Source organism: Aotus nancymaae, unplaced genomic scaffold (assembly GCF_030222135.1).
Source record: "Aotus nancymaae isolate 86718 unplaced genomic scaffold, 86718_ANA_hifiasm-v0.15.2.pri h1tg000002l, whole genome shotgun sequence".
NCBI classification, from domain to species: domain Eukaryota; kingdom Metazoa; phylum Chordata; class Mammalia; order Primates; family Aotidae; genus Aotus; species Aotus nancymaae.
Window position 1 is genome coordinate 14,212,492 of NW_026988413.1, and position 26,288 is coordinate 14,238,779.

At 37.6% G+C, this 26,288-nt stretch overlaps 1 pseudogene; it reads left to right on the forward strand.

The window, feature by feature from the left end:
- Positions 1 to 26,288, forward strand: LOC105713663 (bifunctional phosphoribosylaminoimidazole carboxylase/phosphoribosylaminoimidazole succinocarboxamide synthetase-like; annotated as a pseudogene).

A 26,288-nucleotide genomic window follows, 5' to 3' on the forward strand; every position in this document is an offset into this window, starting at 1 on the left:
ATGGGAATTCTGCACCAAGGTGGAGCCATGGAGATGGGAAGATCTCAACCTTTCCCACGGCTCTTATCAGGTGACAGATATTCCTGGGTGAGTACTGGACCCTACTTTCCTGAAGGACAAACTGCAGAAGTTACCTTACTTGACGATGTTGTCACTGCTAAATTGAAGGTAAAGCATTCTTCCCCCACCCCCCATTTGAGTTAGCTTTTAACATTTTTCATAGCACTTTTACTTCTGCTTTCAATAATTTTTTGGAGTCTCTCAAAAGTCTCTCCAAGCATACAGAGCAGGTATCACTTTCATTTGACAGGCGAGGAAAGTAGTCACAGAAAAGCCTTTGGTTGTTGTAAGCAGTAAATGGGCTGCAGAATACGAAGCCCCTAGCAGAACTTGGCACATAACAAGTGCTCAAAAAACATGTTTCTTTTATCCCCTCATCCTCTTTGATCCAGTATCAAAGTCTTTCTAACTATTGCTCTTTCCTGTAGCATCTGAAATGTTATCTCACTGTTGTTCAAGCTTCAGCTGCAACCTAGATACAGGAATCACTTCCACAGACACAAATTTGGGATGGAGACTCTGACTGCTCCTATCTGAGACCTGTAGGAAATAACAGGGGCATAGTCAGTGTCTTTGAGTCAATATTTACCTTGGGGCTCGTTTGAATTAAATCAAAGGAAAAAAAAACCCAAATCTCTGTAGAAAACCAGGAATAATGATGAACAGAGAGGGGTGACCTGGAGAAAGTGAATATATGGGAGCAATCCTCCACTCCTTCAAATGAGACCCATCACTCTCAGATGCTCCTTCTCCTAGCTCTGCCTGGGACAAGGCCAACCCTATACTGTCTGGCCTTGAACACACACGTGCATGTACATGTACACACACACACACACACATACACATACACAGATTTAATCATCCCCAGCACAACTCCCTTCACCCACTCTTGTTGGTTGCTCACTGTGGCAGGTGCTGATTGGTTGCTCTGTGGATAACCTAAGCCCATTGGGAACTTGCTTCCGCCCCTACCATGGTGACTGACATGCCAGTATATCTTGGACAGAACAAAGAAGTCTATTTGTTCTTCTTTGTTCTGTTCAAGATGTACTGGGGGAGTGGGTCAGGGGGCCTCCTCTACATTGTTGTGCCTCTCGGTTATACACTGGGCCCCACATCCATCATCATCCGTAGGGCTGTGTTGGCTCCATATTTCAAGCTGGATGAGTGGGGGATTCAGGTTCAGGCTGGACTCAGACGTAAGGCAAGTTTGGATGTGGGAGTGGGTTGGTTGTGTGAGGGTAGGGGCTGAGTGATGGAAAGAAGGAAAGGGAGCCTTGAGGGCTGATAGTGGGCTGGGCAATATGGACACAGGATCCTTAGATCCCTGACAGAAAGACGGAAAATGAACAGGGATTTGCATTTCATTTCACAGGAAAAAAAAAAAAGAAGATTTTATTAATCACCATGTTATCTCTCAATGTGGTCAAAGTGCTACCATTTAAATCCAGAAAACATGGTGTAGGGCAGGCTAAATTGAAGGTAAAGCATTCTTTCCTTGACCCCCGCATTCAAGTTAACTTTTGACATTTTTCATAGCACTTTTACTTCTGCTTTCAATAATTTTTTGGAATCGCTCAAAAACCCCTTCAGGCATACAGAGCAGGTATCACCTTTATTTAACCTTTATTCCCAGGTCAGACATCACTGGAGAAGGGGAAGAGGCGTAGCAAGGAGAATCCAGCTCCCTGGGGAGAGGTGGCCATGGACACCATCGTCCTGACCACGCCAACAGCAAACCTCCAGGCAGTGGAGGACCCGGAGCCTGTGCTCTGCCTTTGGGACAAGATAATGCAGGCTGTGACCAGGCTGGTAGCCGAATCATTCCCTTTCCGCCATCCAGAAAGCCTTGTCCCTGATGTGCATATCTCAATTGGTGGATCCCTTTGGGGAATACTCTGAAAATGTATTTTCCAACTGAACAAACATAATTGAATTACAATGCATAATGTTGCTGGGATCAGTGGGCGAAATGGTGCATAACAACACTTAGGATCTTGTAAATCATGTTCACGGGCAAACAGGTGACTTATCATTTAAATTTTCTAGAAAAGATGAGTCACAAGATAGTAAGAATGGGGGAAAAAGTAAGTCCAGAATCTTCCTATGTGGCCTCATGGAAGAATTTAATGGGGTCAGAGTTGGCAATAGAAAGTAGCCAGATGAGGGGGTAGGGAAATTCTCAATAGCTTTGAGTAGAGAAAGATTTTGTTTGTTCTTGAGAAAATGTAGATATCTAGGAAAAAAAATGAGTAAGCCCATTTACCATTCTCAGGCTCTCAAAAAGATTCCATAAAATGAATGAAGACTAAATTGGAGAGGTGAGAATATTACTGTCTCCCCTTTGAGTCCCAAATCCAGACACAGGACATCCTGGCACACCACTCACCTAAAAATGGGGATAAAATGAATGATGACACTCTCAGTCACTCACATTCTATGTACATGTATTCTTCAAGGTCAAGTGCAGATGAGGCACTGAAACAATGTCTAAGAAACTAGAAAGGAGAATTTGCTGAGGGGTAAAGTCAGGTGCTCTTTTGATTAATCTTGGATTACTCAAAGTATCCTAGGTCTCTTGGGATGGTGGGGCAGATGTAATCTACAAAGTACATCATTTATCACCTCATCTCTTCTTCCCTACTGCTTTCTCCAGGTCTCCTACATTCTGGATACCCCCTCATGTGCCAGCTGCCAGCAGGGCCAAGATTCCTTGTCGAGAAAAACATAAGATCTGCTGGTATGTGAGCTGTCGCCCAAGACGTGCGCCACAAACATCAGCAAGTCAGATGGCAGTTCTATCCACGGAGGCCGTCTACAACTTCTGGTCAGTCTATGTGCATGAGACAGTTCTGGGAATCCCAAGGCCTCTGGCCCACCCCACTCTGAGACCTGAACGTCAGAAGCAGAGGATGAAAATACACCTGGACAAAGAAGCCCCCCTGAAGAACTGGACTACGTGGACAGTTCTAGAAACATATCTTCAGGTACTGAGCAGAAGTAGGAGATGATGGGGACTGCCAGACCCTACAGTTGTACAGTATGATCACTTAAACCCCACAGTTTTTGTGTTCCTGGTGATCCCAAGAGCCCTACGACTCCTTCCCACCTCCACCAGCCGTGGGGGTGAACCACCTCCCCTGGACGTGGGAAACTGAGCTGCATGGTAGCATGTCTCTGTGGCTCAGGTTTTACACATCTAAAATGGATAATGAGTAGATGATGAAACATGTCCCTCTCCTCTCTTCCACCTCAGAACTCTGTGGAAATAAATGAAAATGAGTGAATCACAGTGAAAGGAAAACCCTAACAACACAGGTCTGGTAAGACAATCACGTGGTAGAACGTCAGCTTCGCCAAACACTTGTTTCTCTTGAGCTATTATTATAGCTCGGCAGATGATGACATCACCTCATTTTTAAAAAGCATCTAAAAATCCATATCTTTGGCACAAAAGCACATGTCTCTTGACTTTTGCTCTCTCTTCATAATTCCAAAGAGCCTGAGATTACTTTCAGACTACACCATTTTCCTTATTAATACATAATCTGTCTGAAGATCTGTATGAGACAGTCATAGTGTCAGCCAGACGTCTGACATCCAATCTCATTTCAAAGTCCCTGGAAACAGATTCTCCTCACTGCCTTCTGTATAGATTTCCACTGCTCCGGGGTCTGAGACTTGAGTACACGCCAGGCGAACACCTCCCTGACTCCTCATACTTCAATCATATCCCTATGGTCAAAGTTAAGTCCTCAGCACCTCTCACCTGGACTGTTCCAGTAGCCTCCTCACTAGTTTCCCTACCTCTAGCCATAATCCCAACTGACCTGTCTCCCAGAATGCTGCCAAATTAACTGTAAATTTCAGCTTAAAACCTTTCAGTAAATTCCTGTTGCCTTTCGGTAGAATGCCAAACTCCTCATCAGCTGGCTCTGCCTTCTCCTCCTGCCTGAAGTTCCAGGTTCCCACTTTTGTACCCCTTCTCCAGCAAATCCAGACTGATGATAGTTTTCAGAACATTTCACCATGGTTCACGTTTCTGTGCATTTACAAATGCTACCCTTTCTTCCTGAAATGGTTTTGCTTTCTTTCTATTATAGGAAAACTCCTGTTCATCTTTGCCCCTTGTCCCACTCCCCCCAAAAACAAAAAGAAAGAAAGAAATACCTGATACTGGGTAATTTACAATGAAAAGAAATTTAAGTGGCTTATGGTTCTGCAGACCGTACAGGGAGCATCTCTTCAGCCTCTGATGAGGACTCAGGAAGGTTTTATTTATGGCAGAAGTCAAAGTGGGAGCAGATGAATGTCTCATATGGCAGAGCAAGAGCAAGAAAGATAGAGTTCTTGCTCTTGCTCTGCCATGTGAGACATTCAATCATTTATAAATATGTGTAGTGGGGGAACTGCTATACATCTTTATAAATGACCAGATCTCCTGAGGACTCACTCACTATGGTGAGGACAGCACCAAGCCATGAGCAATCCATCCCCATGATCCAAACACCTCCCATCAGGCCCTGCTTCCAATACTGGGAATTATAATTCAATGTGAGATTTGGTGGGGACATATATTCAAACTATATCACTCTGCTTCAAGTTGGAGTGTCTTCCTGGAAATTAAAGCTTTAATGTAATAGGCAGACTTCCTAAAGATATATTTCATAAAGGTATTGAGTTGGGGGAGTGTATTGATTTATATATTTACCTTCCAAGCACTCTTTTGAATAACTCTCTCAGCATAGAAGACTACATACACCTACCTCACCTCTACAGATGGGAGCAGCCACACAGCCAACTGAACACCCCGTGTTGTTTCTTTGAGAAACAAACAACTTGCTGAGAGTGAGAAGTCTGCTGTTCTAGAAAATTTGGTGTTGATGTCAGAAAGATAGACCAAGGCAAGAAAATGCAATAAATATTGGCTTGAGCCACTCAAATGGCTGCTTTTTGGTCAAGAACATGTGCTAGGATCTTCTGTGCTGAAGGATCAATACCATTGCAAATCTGTGATGAATGGGTATTACTAAGCCAAATGGTCATAATTAATTCTCGGCAACATGTGAAGAAAACTAAATTTCAAACTGAAAAACTAATAAGTGATAGAGTAAGAATGTGAAACAGATCATTGAATTCCAGATACAGTGTCCTTAACTGAGAGAACATAGAGTCATAGCTATTCTTTCTGTAATTGCAAGAGCCCAAGATATGCTTAAAGTGAAAAAAAAAGATACATAAATGTACTTTTCTTTAGTGGCTTTTTTTGCTTTTTCATCTGTTCTATGAATCTTTATTCTAAGAGCTGCCTTTACTTTTTCTCTGATTGAAATGGAGCTGAAAACCAAGGGACCCCAGCATTCTCATCATCAGAGTAGCCAGTCTTAGCACTCCACGCCCTGGATCCCATGACTTGACTATGGATGTTCAAATGACCTAAGTGTGACCAGTCAGTGTCCAGATAAGTGATAAAGGCATCAACAAAGAATTTCTTTCTTTCTGAGATCATTGTTTCTACGAACCATTTAAGCATGGAATTTCCTTTCAATATTATCTTCACACAAAGAAAGCTTGATGGACAATAAGTACCATCACCCCCCAACTCCCACCCCCACCATACACACATAAATAAATGACAAATCAAAGGCAAAGAGTGATACCCCTAGGGATATTGTTAAAGAATCTAGATAACAACCCCATTCAAAAGTGGGCGAAGGATATGAACAAACACTTTACAAAAGAAGACATACATGAGGCCAACAAACATATGAAAAAATGCTATCATCACTGGTCATTAGAGAAATGCAAATCAAAACTACATTGTGATACCATCTCATGCCAGTTAGAATGGCAATCATTAAAAAATCTGGAGACAACAGATGCTGGAGAGGATGTGGAGAAATAGGAACACTTTTACACTGTTGGTGGGAGTTAAATTAGTTCAACCATTGTGGAAGACAGTGTGGCGATTCCTCAAGGGTCTAGAAACAGAAATTCCATTTGACCCAGCAATCCCATTACTGGGTATATATCCAAAGGATTATAAATTGCTCTATTATAAGGACACATGCACAGGAATGTTCATTGCAGCACTGTTTACAATAGCAAAGACTTGGAACCAACCCAAATGCCCATCGATGATAGACTGGACAGGAAAAATGTGGCACATATACACCATGGAATACTATGCAGCCATCAAAAACGATGAGTTCGTGTCTTTTGTAGGGACATGGATGAACCTGGAAACCATCATTCTCAGCAAACTGACACAAGAACACAAAATCAAACACCGCATGTTCTCACTCATAGGAGGGTGATGAACAATGAGAACACATGGACACAGGGAGGGGGGCATCACACACTGGAGTCTGTAAGGGGGAACTAGGGGAGGGACAGCAGGGGGTTGGGGAGTTGGAGAGGGATAACATGGTGAGAAATGTCAGATATAGGTGATGGGGAGGAAGGCAGCAAACCACACTGCCATGTATGTACCTATGCAACAATCTTGCATGTTCTTCACATGTACCCCCAAACCTAAAATGCAATAATATGTATATTTAAAAAAAAGAAGAATCTAGATATAGTACTAAAGCTGATTAAAGCTCCAGGTCAACACCTAGACTTTTTTATTTCCGTAACCAACAAATTGTGTTTTGTTTGTTTGTTTTTTTGCTTCTACCTGTTTCAGTTGAGTTTCTATCACCTGTCATCAGGAAATTCCAACTAAAATATTTTCCCTTCCTCAAGTCCTCTCAAGCTTGCTGTTAGAGCAGTGTGACATCTGTCTTTTCTCACAGATTTGCCCTGGAACAGACCCTCCTGGTTTTATGTCTGTGTCATCTACTCATGATGGGTGGCCACAGCTCAATAGGAGTCAGAACAGTGATGATACAAGCTGGTTGCCAGTTTACTGCTGATGGCAAAGATGGCCAATGGCAACTGAGGCCCCCAGCCCTGGAACTCAATGATTCCAAGACTGCACATTCTCCTCCTTTTAAAGGTGCCTTTGGAAACATAGGTTAAACCCAAAAAAATCCAGGTTTTATTTCCAACTTTCAGAAGACAGGGGCTTGGTTAGAAAGACTGACTAATGAATGGTTCTTTGTCTCCTCAATTTAAAGATAATTTCTTCAAGAAAACTATGCACACTGCTTACCTGCAGTCAGACCACCCATGCTTCATTTAATACTTCTCATCCCATTTATGGTTAATGTTAATTTGGTATTCTCTTACCCCACCAGGCAATATGTCTCACGAGAGCTGATGTCTATAGTTCTCAGACATGTATCCCCGATACCTACCACAGTACCTGACACATCAAAAGCTTTCCATAGGTATTCAGCGACTGAATAAAATTTCACAAGACTGATCAAGGATTTCCAGCTCCTGTCCCTGTTTAATATCCTACAGAGGCCTGTGATATTTACTGAAATCAAAGAAATCCTTTTATTATTCTAGAAGAAAGTTGCATTATGACTTTAATATCTCCCCAATTTTTTTCTATCTTGTAACCGGCTATAAAACTTTAGGTCATACTGGTCATCAGATTGTATAAGAGGAAATTTTGCAATGGTCTCCTTTTCCCCTTTTATATGCACAAGAATCAGTATTTATGAGAATATTTTCAGCAATATTTTTGCGGAAGATAATGATGAAAACTTTCAAGGGAAATAATTAGCTTTTAATTAAATTTCTTGGCTCTTGACATTGTGTGGTCCTTATCTTCACTTCTTACCATGCCTGTTTCTTCTCTCCCTCACTTGAACGTCAGACAGTATTATTTTTGGAGACAGTCTTCTCTGAATTATCATCCCGCTTGTCCTGCTTTGTGTCACTACATTCTGGATCAAGGGCATTCCTCTAAACTGGAAGATCCCCAAGCCTCTTTATATAACTCGAGTCTTTTCCTGACTCTCCTCAAGATGGCACCCCAAGCACGGTCTCCAGCCTCTTCAACTTCACCCTACGTTACTAGAAAGACAGATCTTTTCTAAAACTCTAACATAACATTAAAAAAACAGAAGGCAGGCTCCTCCTAAAAGATCCAGAGAGATGGTATCACATGGTAAAAGAAAACCAAGAACCCGCCCAGAGCAAAGTGCTGCAAAAATAAGAATGTCCACAAGAGGTCTTGCAAGTCCAGAGGGAGCAGACGGGGGACAGATAAGTCTCAGGAATGCAAGGATAATGTATTCCTAGTACGTCTATTTGTTCTCTGAATTCACAGATTACAAGAAAAAAACCTTTATGCTCATGCCAAAAAATAAATTGAAAAAATCCAAGTCCCGATGATGGTTAAACATTAGCAGCACAGTAAAGTAGAAAGAAACTTCCTATAAGTAGTATATCTACTAGAAACCTTCGTCAGGCATTATACTCAGTTCTAAAAAGTCAGATACATTCACGTTAAATTCATAAACAAGAGAGGAATGTTCACTCTCAGTGTTACCCTCCACATAGTCATAGAGGTTCTTATCAGTGCATTAAGACAAGAAAAAATAAACTGGATGGAAAGAAATAAAAGTCATAATATTCAGAAAATATGATCCTTTATAATTTGAGGGTGGATCTAATAGACTTAGTTAATGAGTTGGATGTGACAGGGACAGGTAAAGAAACATAAATGATGGTACCTAGGCTTTAGGCTTGAGCTGTCTGTGTTTTTCAGAACTGTAACTGAGATAATGGAAAATGAGGGTATGGGATTAAGAGAAAATTTCAGCTAGACAGTTTGATATATTAGTCTAGACTTCAGAGGCTTGGGGTACAGAATTAAGAGAAGATATTAGATAGGCAGTTTAATATATGAGTCTAGACTTTAGAGCAGAGGTCAGGTCTGTAAAAATAAATTTAGAAGTCATCAGAAAATAGATAGTATTCAGAGCTTTAGGCCAAATAGAATTGCTCAGGACATTGAGAATAATGCAAACCAACATTTTGAGGCAAAGAGAGAAAGAGATTTGGAAAACTAGCCCTGTAAGATAAGAGGAAAGCCCAAGTTTATTATAGGATCACAAAACTGTGGGAGAGAAATTTTTTTTTTTAGGGGAAGAAGAGCAAGATGTCAACAGTCATATGTCGTTGAATGCCTGTAGGGAAATCATATAAATAAAGAGGAAAAATAACCTTGAGATCTATCCGTACGTGATCTATTGGTAACCTTGATGAGGTACATAGCAGATGAGTTAGAAAGCCAGCTAGAGTGGTTTGAGCAGATCGGGGAAATAAGGAATTTGAGAAATCTCTTTCAAAATGCTTTTGATACATTGTTCTTGGTAAGGAAGCAGAGAAATCAAGGGACAACCAGAGGGATAAAGGACCCAGAGAAGAGCTTATTTTTTAAGGTGATGAGATACTGGAGGGTATTTTTACATAAATGTAAATATCTAGTATGGAGATAGAGATTATGACTTATGTGTTGGAAAGAGGGGGAAGTAAATTAAATTTAATATTATATGAAATTATAAAGTAGTTTGGAAGGAAAACCAGTTTGATAAAACATGATCCATAAGTCAGCCTGGCAAACTAATTTTCTATCAGCTCATTTGGATTTGAAATTTGTTCTATGCTTGATTTTTAAGACTTATATGTAAAAACTACATATTTTTCTTTTAAATACATTTGATTAGCTCAGAGTATTTTGGTGTTTTGGTTTGTTTGTTTTGTTTTGAGACAGGCTCTCGCTCTGTCACCAAGGCTGGAGTGCAGTGGTGTGACCACAGATCACTGCAGCCTCAACCTCCCAGGCTGAGGCCTCCTGAGTAGCTGGGACCACAGGTGCATGCCACCATGCCTGGCCAATTTTTGTATGTTTGGTAAAGATGGTGTTTCACCATGTTGCTCAGGCTGGTCTCAAACTCCTGAGCTCAAGCAAGTTGTGAACCTACCTTGGCCTCCCAAAGTGCTGGGATTACAAGCACAAACCACCACACCCAGCCTGAGGTGAGTTTTAACTAGCAAAACATCTGGGGTTTTCCCTCAGTAATGGCACCTTACTTCCAAATATGTCTTTGGCATCTGGGATGCATCAATATTAACAAAAGGCTTTTATTAATAACACATAGTTCAAAACCTTCTGTGGACAACAAAGTGCAGATTTGACTAGAATAATACAGACTGCCTCTCTGCTCTCAATTCACTTGATTCAGTTTAATTTTAGCCAGAGAAGGGGGCATTTTTCATTTTCTTTTTCTGTTTTGGCTGCTTGGCATTTGGATTCTAATTCTGTTAGGGGACCTCTAAAACAGTCGGAGTCTTAGTGGAAGATAGGCCCTTCCTCACAGTGCACTAGCTCAAAATACCAAAGACATATATTCCTTCCCCTCACCCCTGTAGCTAGAGTGTAGTCAGTTCAAGTCCCTGAGGCCAATGACTCTTCCACAGATGACACTAGCAAGGTGTGAATGTATGGAATCAGCTCTGCTGGTGGCATCTGTTGGCCAGTGGCCACAGCACTAACATCATAACCAATACTGGTGGCATAATTTTGACTGTATTTCTGAACATCTGGATCCTAGTTCCTAGTGTATTCAGGCTTGGTTCTCCACATACTCTACCAACTATGAGAGCAATTCAGATCACATCTAATAAACTCCTACCTTGCAAAGTTAACCAAGGCCTCCTTTTTTGTTGATTGCCAATCAAGATCCCTGAGTGATACACCAGATATATAACACACCTGCGGTATCCTCAGGACAACCCAACAGACTTTTCCACCAAGAATTCCACTCAGTTCTTGAAATTTCTGGAAGCCCAAATAGTACCTCCATTTTACCCTTTGTATTGCGTTCTACTTAGCTCACAATGGTCTAATTTTTTTTCAAAGTTAAATATCCATTTATTGTGAAGATAAAGGTGTCTGTGTTGTGACCCCTGCATGCTGTGAAAAAGTACCATATCTAACTAATGTTAGTATAAAAAAATTCACCGAGAGGGGGTAGAAACTCATGAAATATTAATTGTTGAATTCAAGAGTGAGAATCAGTTTTAGATTCTCATATTTTTGGAACATTTCAAAGGAGTTAATATTTTGGTTAAAAAAAGAAATGTATATATTCTACAATAATGATAAACACACCACTTTGCTACAATTCATCTTGGATTTTTCTCTCCTTTCTTACTGCTCCAGCTTTGCCATTTTGCTTTGGTCTTCATGTTGTGGCTCATCTTCCTTCTAAGCTTTCAGACTAAACATTCCATTCCTTTGCCTTTTGAAAAAAAGTGGTTGTGAATGTGTTTCTTTTATAGTAAGTACTGAAAAACTATAAACTTTAAGCTAAAAGGACAATACTTCTTTCAAAACCTTTCCTTTAACAAATGATTTTTCAGAGCATTAAAAACACCATAAAGAGACAGTATGTTTTCCCCAGCCATTGAAGGTATGATGAATGGCACATCCTGAGAGTGAATGGAAGAGCCACTTTATACAGTTTAAAGAACAAATATTCGGGCTTAGTTATGGACTTCACACTAACCAGAGATATAAGGCATTTTAACTGAATGACAATGGACCAAACTAATTCTATAAAGTGACAAGGGCAAACACTGAGGACCTCCCCTGTGAAATATCTTGCCGTGAAAGCTTGGCAGGAAGTCAGACTTGCCTCAACGTAAAAGCCAGACTCTTTTAGAAAATAAATTATCAGAAATGACTTATTTTTATGTGAGAATAGTTCTTTTAAAAATATATTTTAGATCTTTTTCTTGAATACAAATATTGATTTACTAATATGACCTGTCTTTTTTCATTCTCTAGATAACAATGATTTCATAAGAAGAGGTGAATGGAACTCAGAATAAGCAATCATAGACAACAAGCATGGAATAATTTCAATAATTTTTGCATTTGCACACAAAAAATGAATTATTAAAAGCATAGCCCCCTTCAAGTTGTAATTCAAACACATAAAATAATTTGACTTCAATAGGCAAAGCAAATGACACTTACTTGGAAATTTCTAACGTACTTACAGAAAGTCAAGGAGAAGACTTAAAATGAAGAAAAATATGTCTGACTAATAGTGAATAAAACTATTATTGATTCAAAAAGTATTGTTGAATGAAATCTTTTCAACATCATAAATAAATAAAGGTCTAAATCTTGACCACCTCAAGTTCTTTTTAGAAGCAGGCAGAGGAAAAGAGAGAAAGAATGAATATAAGAACATATACATCCAGAATATACGACTCCAGAAGACAGAATTTACTCCTGTTTCATCTTTGTGTGTACTTTTTCCCCCATGCACTAGAAGGCTCAGTGTTTGTTGAAACAATAATCTCAGAAATAACTAGGAAACAGTGCAGAATAGTGGAGAGAGACCTTAAATAGAGCTCAAGAAAGATAACGCATCCTCTTCTTTCTTTACTATGTTGGGATACTATCTTAGAATTATTTTTTTATTTGAAAAATGAAGAGTCAAAAAAACTCTAAGTACCTTTCGGTTCAGAAATTCTTTGCTTTGAGAATAAATATACTTCAGATTGAGTACTAGAATTCAGAATTCTGCTGTGAAAGTTAAAAAATAATTCTATCTTTGGGAAGAAAAAATGTGGTTATATTTTATTTATTTTTTCTACTCAGTCAGTGGAAGAAATGGGGGTTTCCTTAATTAGTAAAATTTCACATTTCAGTATGTTCATGTTTGCACACAGAAAGGTGCTGAGTACCTGCCAGGGCCATACTGCAATATCTATTGCAAATGTTACCTCTGGGTGGTGGCGGGGGGCAAGTATACCCACAGTCTCATGGCATTTCCTAAGCCTGTTTTCCTTCTCAGGGTTAAACTCACTGATACAAATTGCCCAGCTGGGTTTTAATTAAACCTCTACTCCCACTTTCCTTTGGGTTTTTCAATCATATACACTTCTCTTACCCCTCTTTTCCCCTTGGTCCTCTCTCTTTTCCCTAAACTCCCTCCACATAGGCCCATGGTGAGGAGAGCTGACATTAATGAGGCCCCAGGAACTGGTTCAAAGCCTGCTGTAAAACTTTTTAAATTACACCCTTGAGATGTTAAGAGTTTGTAATTAGAATGCATGGTTTGAAATGAACTAACACAACCCTGCCATCTATCTGGCATAACCCAGTGCCCATGAGTCTGCCGGTCTCTAGGTGCTAAAGCCCTGGCAGAGCAGACTGTTTCTAACCATTGACCATCCTGTCCCAAAAGTGGGCAATGTCTTCCTTGAACCTTTTGGGAAGTGTCCCAGATTCTCTTGTTGAACCATTAGAATGTGTTTAATTTATCAGCCATAAGAATAGGTTGCTTTCATTGTGGAAGACAGTGTGGCAATTCCTCAAGATCTAGAACCAGAAATATCATTTGACCTAGCAATCCCATTACTGGGTACATACCCAAAGGATTATATGTTCATGTTTGAACATATAATCGTCCTACTCTAAAGACATATGCATGCATATATTTATTGCGGCACTATTCACAATAGCAAAGACTTGAAACCAACCCAAGTGCCCATCAAGTGATAGACTGGATAAAGAAAATGTGTCACATATACACCATAGAATATTATGCAGCCATAAAAGAGGAAGAGTTCATGTCTTTTGCAGGGATAAAGATGAAGCTGGAAACCATCATTCTCAGCAAACTAACACAAGAACAGAAAACCAAACACCACATGTTCTCATTGGGAGTTGAACAATGAGAACACATGGAACAGGGAGGGGAACATCACATAACAGGGCCTGTGAGGGGGTGGGGGGCAAGCTAAAACCTAGATGATGGGTTGATGGGTACAGCAAACCACCATTGCACATGTATACCTGTATAACAAACCTGCACATTCTGCACATGTATCCCAGAACTTAAAATATAATTTTAAAAAAAGAAAGGATTAATTTCATAATGAGAAATTTATATTACATTAAATATAATAAAATATTTTAGAAGTAATTATGATGTAAATATTTTATATTTACACATGAATACAAACAAGATTATTATAATCTTATTTTATGTTTATTTAGGAAGTTACAGGATACTTAGTTAGCCCTGTACCCATCAGGAAGAAAAATTGGGGGATACAAATAAATACCTTTATGCTTGAGTTTAGAAACCACTTGGAAGAAGTTGTAACATCCAAGGATTGTGAATACTCAAACACAATGTATCTAGTCTAATCTATCTAAAATTACAACTCTGGAAATTTAGATTGCAAATAATACCCAATTAACACTCCTGAAAGAGTCTTTCACACATAGAAAGATAAAAATTCACAGCTAAATTGATAATTAGCTATGTAAAGGAGCTCTTAACATTTAGTTTGTGCTTATCTCACAAACTGGGAAAGAGAGCTGATGAGAATCCTCAGCACAATCAGTATGACAAACATAAGATGAGCAATCCTGTCAGTATGTGTGATATTGCTTTAAGAAAAGACATAGAACTTTTCATGTGTCTTTGCTGCCACAATATGTGAAAATATGTTTTACGTTCTGAGAAAATTAGAAGCAGTTGGGCCAATGAAAAGTAATCTGTGGCCTGAATACTGCTACTGCTCTGAACTCATCTCCACCGCTCCCCTCAACTGCTGCAATCCTTTCCAATTTCAAGCATGACCCTTCCTCAATGCCTTTGCACTTTCTCTATCCTCTGTTTGGAATGCAGTTTTCTCATATATTTCTCATGCCTTCAGCTCTACGTCAAATATTACCTTTTCATAGAAAAAGTCACTAACTAACTATCCCAAGTAAAATAGTATGGTATTCCCACATCTTTCTTTATCCTACTTTTTCTTTCTCTTCATGGTACTTACCGTCACTTGACATATTTATTTGTATATTTTGTTTATTGACTGTTTTTACCCGCTAAAACAGAAATTTCATAGATCAAATACTTTATCTGTGCTGTCCACTGCTATATCCCCAGTGCTTAAATTCATACCTGGCACATAAGTAAAGGCTCAATATCTGTTGAATTAATGAAGAAATTAATGACTTTGTTTCAACCTGTTGAGAGATTGCTTGGGATATGCTGTAAGTCTAGACTGTGTGTCCTATCCATCTTGTTGTTCATTTTTATCAATGGCATGGATCAAGAAATATTAGTGGCCCAACAGACTGTATGCTGTCTTGGAGTCCAGCAGTGCTGGGGCTGAGGCTCAAAAGAAGTGCAGGCTGTGTCCCCAAGGTCTAGGCACGAGTGACCCTAGGCTATCACACCTGGAGCTAAGGTGCAGTGCTGCTGGGGCTGAGATGCAAGTGGTGCATATATTCCCCATCCAATGGCCTATGCTGTTGCCACTGAAGGCAGCACTACCCTCCCCAGTGGCAGGGTAGCAGCACAGTTACTGCTTCCCCATGCAAGCATTCTACCAGTGGCCTGGGGATAACCCCATCCCTGCATACCATGAGTGGCTCCTCCACACACCATTGGAAGTCTGAGGACAAGGCCACCTGACCCAGATTCACCCCTTCTCCATATAAGAACACATAGTCTAGGGGCCAGGGTACTTCCTAACTCAGTTCACCACCATCAGAACCTAAACACTCCTCCCAGGGGCCTGAGATTGGGCCTACTCACCAAAATAAGAATACTATAATTGGTTCTTATCTGCATGTACCACCTGCAGGCCAAAAGACTGGCCCACACAGCTTATTGCAGCCACCACCAACACCTGCACATACTTCTTAAGATCCAGAGAATTGTTCTACCACTGACTCTACCATTACCTATGCCATGCTGGTTGCCCAGAGGTCTAAGAAACTGCCACCCAACTTGCTCAAAGTTGCCACTACCAGCATCTTAGTAAGCTACCAAAAGGCCCAAAGGTTAGCCTGCCTGGACCCACTAATACTAGCACCAGTTTACACTGTCTTCCTGGTAGCCAAGAAAAGGGATGTTCAGCCCAATACTGGTACCAATGGGGCTGAAAAACTGGCTTACCTGGCTTCCCAGTTCCTAACAGAACTTCACTACAGCTTCCAACTGTACCCTAAGCCACCAAGATACCACTGATGCTGTTAAAGCTACACTACTGCATGCACCTAGAATCAAAGCCGAAATCTTCTACCCAACAAACATCATAGATATATCTTCAAGAAAGCCTTCCTCTATAAAAGCAAACTCAACAAGTTGGAAGAAAAGCTAATATTATTTCAGATGTTTCAGTATCCATGTAAGAAGAATACAAGAAACATGAAAAGCAAGGAAATATACACCTCCAAAAGAACACAATAACTCTCGAGCAACAGATTCCAATTAAAAAAAGAATGAAATCATAGGAAAAGAATTCAAAATTTTAATATTAAAGAAGCTCAGTGGAATACAAGAAATTTCTGAAAAAAATACAAAGAAATCAGAAAACAATTCAGGATATGAATGAATAATTTGCCAAAGATAGATACAATAAAAAAAAAAAAGCAGAAATTCTGAAGAATTCATTTAATGAAACAAAATATATTCGAAAGCTTCAACAAAAATAGACTATATCAAGCAGAAGAATCTCAGAACTTGAAAACAAGTCTGTTGAAATAACACAGCCCAACAAAAATAAAGAAAAAAGAATACAAAAGAATGAGCAAATTCTTCATAGCATATGAAACACCATAAAGTTACCAAATATTTGAATTACTGGGGTCTAAGAAGACAGAGAGAGAACAAAAGTATTAGAAAACTTATTCAACATAACAATGCATAAAAACGCCCCAAGTCTAGCAAGATATTTAGGCATCTAGATACAAGAGGCTCTGAGATTCTCAAACAGATACAATGCAAAAAGTTTTCATGAAATATTACAGTCAAAATGCCTAAAGTAAAATATGCAGAAAGAATTCTAAAAACAGCAATAGAAAGCATATAGTCACCATTAAAGGAATCCCCTAACAATGAATTTCTCAGTAGAAACCTTTCTACCAAAAAAGAATGGGATGATATATTCAAAGGGGTAAGGAAAAAAAAATACTGCCAGCCAAGGATCTATTTCCATCAAATTATTCTTCATAAATGAAAAAGAAATAAAGAAGTGTTTCCCAAAGAAGCAAAAACAGGAAAGTCATCACCACTCAACTGGTCCTCCAAGAAATGCTCAAGGCAGTCCTAAACCTGGAAGAAAAAGATGGCATTTACCATCACAATAACACATGAATGTATACAACTCATTGGTAAAACAAACACACAAATGAGAAAGAAAAATAACTCTTGTGTAATCACCATAGAAAACTACCAAACCACAATAACAAACAATAGAAGAAAAAGAAAGGGATGAAGAATATACATAATAACCAGAAAACAATGAACAATATGGCACAAATGAAACTTCACATATGGCCTGGCATGGTGGTTCACACCTGTAATCCCAACACTTTTGGGAGGGCCAGGTAGGTGGATCACCTGAGGTTAGGAGTTCGAGACCAGTCTGGCCAACATGACGAAACTCTGTCTCTACTAAATATATATATATATATAATTAGCCAGGTGTGGTGGCTGTAATCCCAACTGTTTGGGAGGCTGAGGCAGGAGAATCACTTGAACCTGGGTAGCAGAGGTTGCAGTGAGCCAAGATCATGCCACTGCACTCCAGCCTGGGCAACAGAGTGAGACTCCATCTCAGAAAAACAAACAAACAAACAAAACCACTTCACATATAAAAACTAACCTTAAATGTAAATGGATTAACTTGTCTACTTAAAAGATACAGATTGGCTGAATTGATTAAAAAGTATATATATGATCTAATGATGTGTTGCCTACAAGAAACACATTTTACTTGTAAAGACACACATAGACTGAAAAAAAAAAGAATTAAAAAAGATATACCATGCAAACAGAAACCAAATGTGAGCAGAAGTTGATTTACTTATATCATATAAAAGAGACTTTAAGTCAAAAACAGTAAGAAAAGGCAAAGAAGGTCATTATATAAGGATAAAGGGATTGATTCAGCAAGAGGATATAATAATTGTAAATACATATGCACCTAGCACTGCAGTACTCCGATTCATAAAGCAAATATTACTAGATCTAAAGAGAGAGATAAATTCCAATACATCAATAGTGAGGGACTTCAACACCCTACTCTAAGCATTGGACAGATCATCTAGATGTAAAATCAACCAAAAATATTAAATTTAACTGGACTATAGACCAAATGGACCTAACAGACATCTACAGAACATTTTCTTCAACAACTGCAAATACACATTTTTTTTCTCCTCAGCATGTAGAACATTTTCAGGATAGATCACATTTTCAGCCACAAAAGAAAAAGTCTCAAAAAATTTTTAAAACTTGAAATTAATTATTAAGTATCATCCCATACAACAGTAAAATAAAACCAAAAATTAATACAAAGAACAAATTTGTATTATGCCCATCAATGATAGACTGCATAAAGAAAATGTGGCACATGTACACCATGGAATACTATGCAGCCATAAAAAAGTATGAGTTCATGTCCTTTGCAGGGACAAGGATGAAACTGGAAACCATCATTCTCAGCAAACTGACACAAGAGCAGAAAACCAAGCACCACATGTTCTCACTCATAAGTGAATGTTGAACAATGAGAACACATGGACACAGGGAAGGGAACATCACACACCAGGGCCTGGGGGTGGCAGGCTAGAGGAGGCATAGCAGGGGGGATTGGGGAGGGATAGCATTAGAAGAAATACCTAATGTAGATGCTGGGGCGATGGATGCAGCAAACCACCACCATGGCACATGGGTATCTATGTAACAAACCAGCACAATCTGCCCATGTACCCCAGAACTTAAAGTATAATAAATAAATATACAAGAACAAGTTTGGAAGCTATACAAATATGTAAAAATAAAACAACATTGTCCTGACTGAAGAAGTTAAAATGGAAATAAATCATTTATTGGAACCAATAAAAATGGAAACACAAGATGCCAAAATCTGTGGAACACAACTAAAGCAGTAGTAAGACAGAAGTTTCTACCAATAAACATCTGCATCAAAATAAGTAGAAAGTTTTCAAATAAACAATATAATGATGCACCTCAAGGAATTATTACAGAAACGGAAGAACAAACCAAACCCAAAGTTAGCAGAAGAAAAGAAGCAATCAAGATCAGATGAGACCTAAATAAAAGGCAGACTAAAAGAAAACGATCAATAAAACGAAAAGTTAGTTCTTCAGAAAGATAAACAAAACTGACAAACCTCTAGCTAGACTAACCAAGAAAATAAGAGAGAAGGCCTAAATAACAAAATCAGAAATAAAAAAGGAGACATTACAACTGATACCAAAGAAACATAAAAGACCATCAAAGACTATTATGAATAACTATACACTAAAAAACTGGAAAAACTAGATAAAATGGATAAATTCCTAGAAACATACAAACTACCAAGATTGAATCAGGAAAAGATAGAAAACTTGAACAAACCAATAATGAGTAGTGAGATTAAATCAGCAATAAAAAGTCTCCCAACAAAGAAAAGCCCAGGACTAGATAGATTCACTTTCAAATTATAACAAACATATAAAGAATTAGTATCAATCCTCCTCAACCTATTCCAAAGAATCAAAGAACAGAGACTTCTCCCTAACTTATTCTAGGAGGACAATATTGCCCTGATACAAAAACCAGACAAATACACACACACACACAAAGAAAACTACACACCAATACCCTGATGAACATCGACACACACATTCTCTGCAAAATACTAGCAAAATGAATTTTACAGCATGTCAAAAAGATAATACCCCATGAACAAGTGGGTTTCATCCTAAGGATACAAGGATAGTTTGACATATGAAAATCAATAAATGTGACACATTATATAAACAGAATGAAGGACAAAAACTATATGAGCATTTCAGTGGATGCAGAAAAGGCATTTGATATAACTCAACACCAATTCATTATAAAAACTCTCAACAAACTAGGCATACAGGGAAAATACTTCAAAATAATAAAGGCCATATATGACAAACCCACGGTCAACATCATACTGAATGGAAAAAAGTTGAAAACCTTTTCTCTAAGAACTAGAACAAGACAAGGATGCTCACTTTCACTACTCCTATTCAACATAATGCTGAAAATACTATTTCCCCTAGCCAGAGCAATCAGACAAGAGTACAAAATAAAAGGCATTCAAATTGAAAAAGAAGGGGTTAAACTGTCTCTTTACACATGAAATAATCTTGTATTTAGAGAAAAAAAAAGATTCCACCAAAAATTCCTAAAACTGATAAGCAAATTCAATAAAGTTGCAAGAAACAATATTAACATACAAAAATCAGTAGCATTTCTATACACCGATAATAAAACAGCCAAAAGAGAAATCAAGAAGACAATCCCACTTACAATAGCTACAAAAAATAGAATGCCTAGGAATAAGTTTAACTAAGGAGGTAAAATATCTCTATAAGAAAAACTATAAAACACTGATTAAATGAATTAAAGAACATAAACAAATAGACATCACATGTTCATGGATCAGAAGAGTCAATATTGTCACAATGACCAAAGAAATATCCAGATTCAATGAAATCCTTATCAAAATACCTATGTCATTTTTCACAGAAATAGAAGACAAAATTCTAAAATTCATATGGAATTAAAAGAAAAGAGCCAGTATAACCAAAACAATCCTGAGCAAAAACTACAAAGCAGGAGGCATCACACCACTTGATTTCAAAATATACTACAAGGTTACAGTAATCAAAAAGCATGGGATTGATATAGAAATAGAAACCAACAGAACAGAATAGAAAACCCCAAAATAAATCTACATATTTACAGCCAACTGACTTTCAACAAAGGCGCCCAGAACATACACTGAGAAAAGGATACCTTCTTCAATAAATAGTGCTGAAAACATTGGATAGTCAACATGTAGAAGAATAAAACTGGATCCCTATCTTCCACCTTAGATAAAAACAAATTCAAGGCCGGGCGCGGTGGCTCAAGCCTGTAATCCCAGCACTTTGGGAGGCCTAGGCGGGCGGATCACGAGGTCAAGAGATCGAGACCATCCTGGTCAACATGGTGAAACCCCGTCTCTACTGAAAATACAAAAAATTAGCAGGGCATAGTGGCGCGTGCCTGTAATCCTAGCTACTCAGGAGGCTGAGGCAGGAGAATTGCCTGAACCCAGGAAGCAGAGGTTGTGGTGAGCCGAGATCGTGCCATTGCACTCCAGCCTGGGTAACAAGAGCGAAACTCCGTCTCAAAAAAAAAAAAATTCAAAATGGATTGAAGTCTTAAAAGTAAGACCCGAAACTATAAAACCACTAGAAGAAAACACTCCAGGATATTGGTCTAGGCAAAGATTTTATGGTAAGATCTCAAAAGCAGAGACAACTAGAACAAAAATAGACAAACGGGACTATAGTAAACTAAAAAGTTTTTGCATAGTGAAGGAAACAATTAACAAAGTGAAGAGACAAACTGTTGAATGGGAGGAAATAGTTGCAAACTATTCATCCAACAAGAGATTAATATCCAGAATATATGAGGAACACAAACAACTCAACAATAAAAAACAAAATGATTGATTAAAAAGTGGACAAACGGTACAAAAAGACAATTTTCAAAGGCAAACACACAAGTGGCCAACAAGTATATTAAAAAATGCTCAACATCTCTAATCATCAGAGAAATGCAAATCAAAACCATGATGAGATATTATCTCGCCCTAGTTAGAATGGTTATTCCTAAAAAAAAAAAAAAAAAAAAAAAAAAAAGATGCTGACAAGGATGTATAGGAAAGGGAATATTTAACAATAGCAAAGGCATGGACTCAATCTAAGTATTCATCAATGGATGAACGGAAAAAGAAAATGTGGTATGTATGCAGAATGAAATACTGTTTGTTCATAAGAATGAAATCATGTCAACTGCAGCAACGTGGATGGAAACAAATGCCGTTATGTTAAGTGAAATAATCCAGGCACAGAAAGACAAATGCTAGAGAGCAGAAATGTTCTTACTTATATGTGGCAGCTAAAATGTTTGATCTTCTGGAGATAGAGAATAGGATAGATATGTTACCAGAGTTTGGGAAGGGTGTGAGGGTGGGCTGAGGGAGAAATGAAAAGAGGTTTGTGAAGAAGCACAAACTTACATTTAGATAGAGGAAATAAGTTTTCATTTTCGATAGCAGACTAGGGTGACTATAGTTAACAGCAATATATTATATATTTCAAAGTAGTTAGAAGAAAAAACTTGAAATGTTACCAAGACATAGAAATGACAAATACTCAATATGATGGATACCCCAAATACCCTGACTTGATCTTACACGTTTGATGCACGTTAAAAATGCTCACACGTACCCCTATAAATGTGCAAAACACTGTGTATCAATAAAAGGAAAAAAGAAATAGTAGAGGATCTCACAAGTGTTGTATACATGACTTGTTATCAGAATCATCTTCAGCAAAGCTTTTCAAACTGCAGGTCACTATTAGTAGTCTGTGAAGATAGTTTAGCAGGTTGTGAACAGTCTTTTGTTAACAAAAGAGAATACATCCAGGCTAGAACAGAATATAATTGAATTGAAAAGAAAAATTATCACATGTAATAAGGCTAAGTGTTGTTTTGTGAAAGTTTGTTTTAATTATATGTAAATGGGCTTTTTGAGCACATAATGAGATATTATATAAAAAGTATTTGTTATTATAGGTCCTGGTGTTTTTTTAAAAAAACAATGGTCTACAATGTTGATCCTTGGGAATCAACCCAGAACTTCCAGTAAATAAAAATACCAGAAGAAAACAATGAATTGGAAAAACAGTGAAAGAGAAGCAAAGAGAGAATCAATGACCAAAGAGTTGTTCCCTTGAAAAAAGTTTATAAATTAATAGTGACTAGCCCTATTAGCCAAGATAAAAAGAGAGAAGACACAAATTATAAATTTTAGGAATGAAGGATGGAAAATTATTTCAGATTCTAGTCATTTATAAACATAAAAATAAATCATACCTGTGTCATACATGACACAGCAGCAAAACTCATTGAAGAAGAAATAGATATCTTGAATAGTCTACTATATATTAAAGAAATTGAATTTGTGATTTAAAACTCTCAAAAAAAAATCTTCAAGTCCAGATGGCTGCACTAACAAGTTTTTCCAAACATTTCAGAAAAATGTAATATAATTATACACAATTATTTTTCCATAAAATAAAAGGGGAGGGAATGTCACCCAGCTCACTTTATGAAGTCAGCATTACCTGATACTAAAAACAAAGACATTACAAGAAAAGTACAAACCAAATATCCCTCACAGCATAGACATAAAAATATTCAATAGAATGCTAGTAATTGCAATCCAAAAATATGTAAAAAAAAAAAAAATAGATCATTACCAACTGAGGTTTATTTCATCATGCAAAGACAGTTAAATATTCAAAACTTAATTAAATTAATTCACCACATCAGTAGACAAAAGAAGAAAAACATTGCTCATCTCAAGAGATGCAGAAAATCATTGGACAAAATTTGAAATCCAACCATAACAAAAATCCTTAGCAAGTTAATAATAGAAAGGAACTTCCTCAAACTGAGGGAGAGTATCTTCAAAATGACCTACTAACATCAGAGTTAATGGTAAAAGACTAAATGCTTTACCCCTAAGATCAGGAATGAGGCTGACAAGTTCATTCTTACTACTCTTTTTAGCCACACTGAAAATTCTAAGAGCAATAAGAGAAGAAATTTTTTTAAAGATATACAGATTGGAATGGAAGAAGTAAAAATGTTTCTCTTTGCAGATGAAATGATTGTATATTTAGAAATTTCCAAAGAATCTACAAGAAAGATGTTAGAACTAATAAGTAAATTTAGCAAGGTCAGTAGTTAGAAGGCCAATGTAAATTTAATACACAAAGTCAATCACGTTTCTATCTACATTCCATATACTACCAATAGAAACTGAAAAATTTAAAGCAGTGCTATTATAATAATAATGAAAAGAAATACTTTGGTATAAATTTAATAAAATATATTTATACAGATGTTACAATTTACATATTGAAAACTTCAAAATGCAAGTGAAAGAAATCAAAGATCTAAACAAATATGAGATGTTCCTTGTTCAAGATTTGTAAGTCTTAACATTGTTGTGTTAATTTATTAATATTAATCATAAATTAACATTCCATAGATTCCATGCAATCTTAGTAAAAAATCCCGTAAGACTTCTTCTTGTAGAAATCGACAAGCTAATTTTAAAATTTATGTGAAAAAATCAAAGGAAGTACAAGAGGCAATATAATTTTAAAGAGAACAAAGCCCTAGGACTTAAGTATTTCATTTCAAGTATTATACATTAATATACATTTCATTTCAAGTATTATACATTAATCAAGATGTATAAATCAAGATTAAAGTATAAAGCTATATTAATTAAAACAGTGAAGTATTGGTGAAAAGATAGACACATAAATCAATGTAACAAAACAGAGTCCAGATAAAGATTCACATGTAAATGATCAATTAATTTCTGACAGAGGTACAAAGAAAACTCAGTGGAGAAAAGATAATTTTTTCAACGAATTGCCTGAAAAAATTGAAACTCTGTTTGCAAAATTTTTAAAATCTTGACCCATACCTCACACCATATGTTAAAATTAAATCAAAATGAATCATAAAGTGTAAAAATAAATAAAAATTCAGAAGAAATCATAAAACCACAAATTTGATACCTTAGATTAACCAAAGACTTATTAGATATGAAATCTAATCTCAATCCATGAAGATAAAATTGATAGTGATTCATCAAAGTTAAGAACTTCTTCTCTTTGTAAGACACTGTTCAGAACATTAGAAGACAAGCTATACACCAGGAGAAAATATTTGCAAAAGACATTTCTGATAAAGAACCTGTATCCAAGATTTCTGCCCCTCTTCCCAGTGTGGTCACAACTTCAGCCCACTCAGGATATTGGCAAGAGCTGAGGTACTAAGTATTGGTAAAAAGCTGAATGAGGATAAAGCAAAGTCCATGAATTATTATGTAGGCCAGAGAAAGTCCTCCTGCAGTCCAAGGACCAGACAGCAGCAGGGGATGCAGTTAGAAAGAATCATCTGGAAGGAAAAGCTGCAATCTCAAATAAAATTACCAGTTGTATTTTTCAGTTGTTACAGGAAACAAGTGTCAAAACTGCTTTCATCAGAAAATGTGGGGAGACAGCTTTTGCTGCTCCCAAGTGTGAAATGATTCCAACTGAATGAGTTTGCAGAAGATTCTTTTCTCAAAAGAAATCCTGATGACAAGGAAGAATATAAGTTTTACCCACCAAAAGTGTAGATGTTTTTCAAGGATGATGCCAGTAATGACCCACAGTCATCTGAGGAGCAGCTAATTGCTCCAAAATTTTGCTTTGGTGGACTTCCTATAGACCAAACTGAAGTGGATATCACATCATACTACATAGGCTCTTTTTGAAATACTGGAGAAATCCTGGTTTCCCCAGAACTGTACAGTAGTTGATGTGAAGATCAAATTTGGTGCTGATGTAACCACCAAAGAAATGTTCTTGCTGATGTTTTTGATAATGATTCCTGGAGACTCTGGCCATCAGGAGATCAAACCCAATAGAAAGACAAACAGCCTCATCAGGACCCCAAAGAAGTAACTCCTGAAGGGCTTAAGTTGGTTAAAAAATAATAAATAATAATAATAATAATAATAAAATAAATAGAGTGGGTTGCAGAGAGAGAAGAGTTGCTTTTGAAATTAGAAAGTCCATGCAGGATGGTAGTCTTGGTAGGATCTACTTCTGATCTTGGCCACTGTGAAAAAATCTTGACATTCCATGTGAACTTCAAGTAACATCTGCATGTAAAGGACCAGATAAAACTCTGAGGATTAAAGCTGAGTGTGAAGGGGATGGCATTCCCACTGTGTTTGTGGCAATGGCAGGCAGAAGCAATGGTTTCAGACCAGTGATTGTCTGGGAACACTGCACATTCAGTTATCAGTTGTCCTCCCCTCTAGCAGACTGGGGAGCTCAGGATGTGTGGTCTTCTCCTTGACTACCCAGTTGTCTCGGCAGCTCAACCACCCTTTCTCCAGAAGGATCAGCTCAGTTTGCCTATCAGATATTTGGGTTAAACAACCATTTGCTATGGAGCAAACTTTGAGCAAGCATTTTGAACACATGGATTTTCTTGAAGCAGGTTGACAAGGAAATCAGAGAATGTAATTTAAGAGAAACAATGACATTTCTTTTTTGGAGGAGGGGGGAACTACAAATGTCTAATTTAGCTGCAGGAAAATAA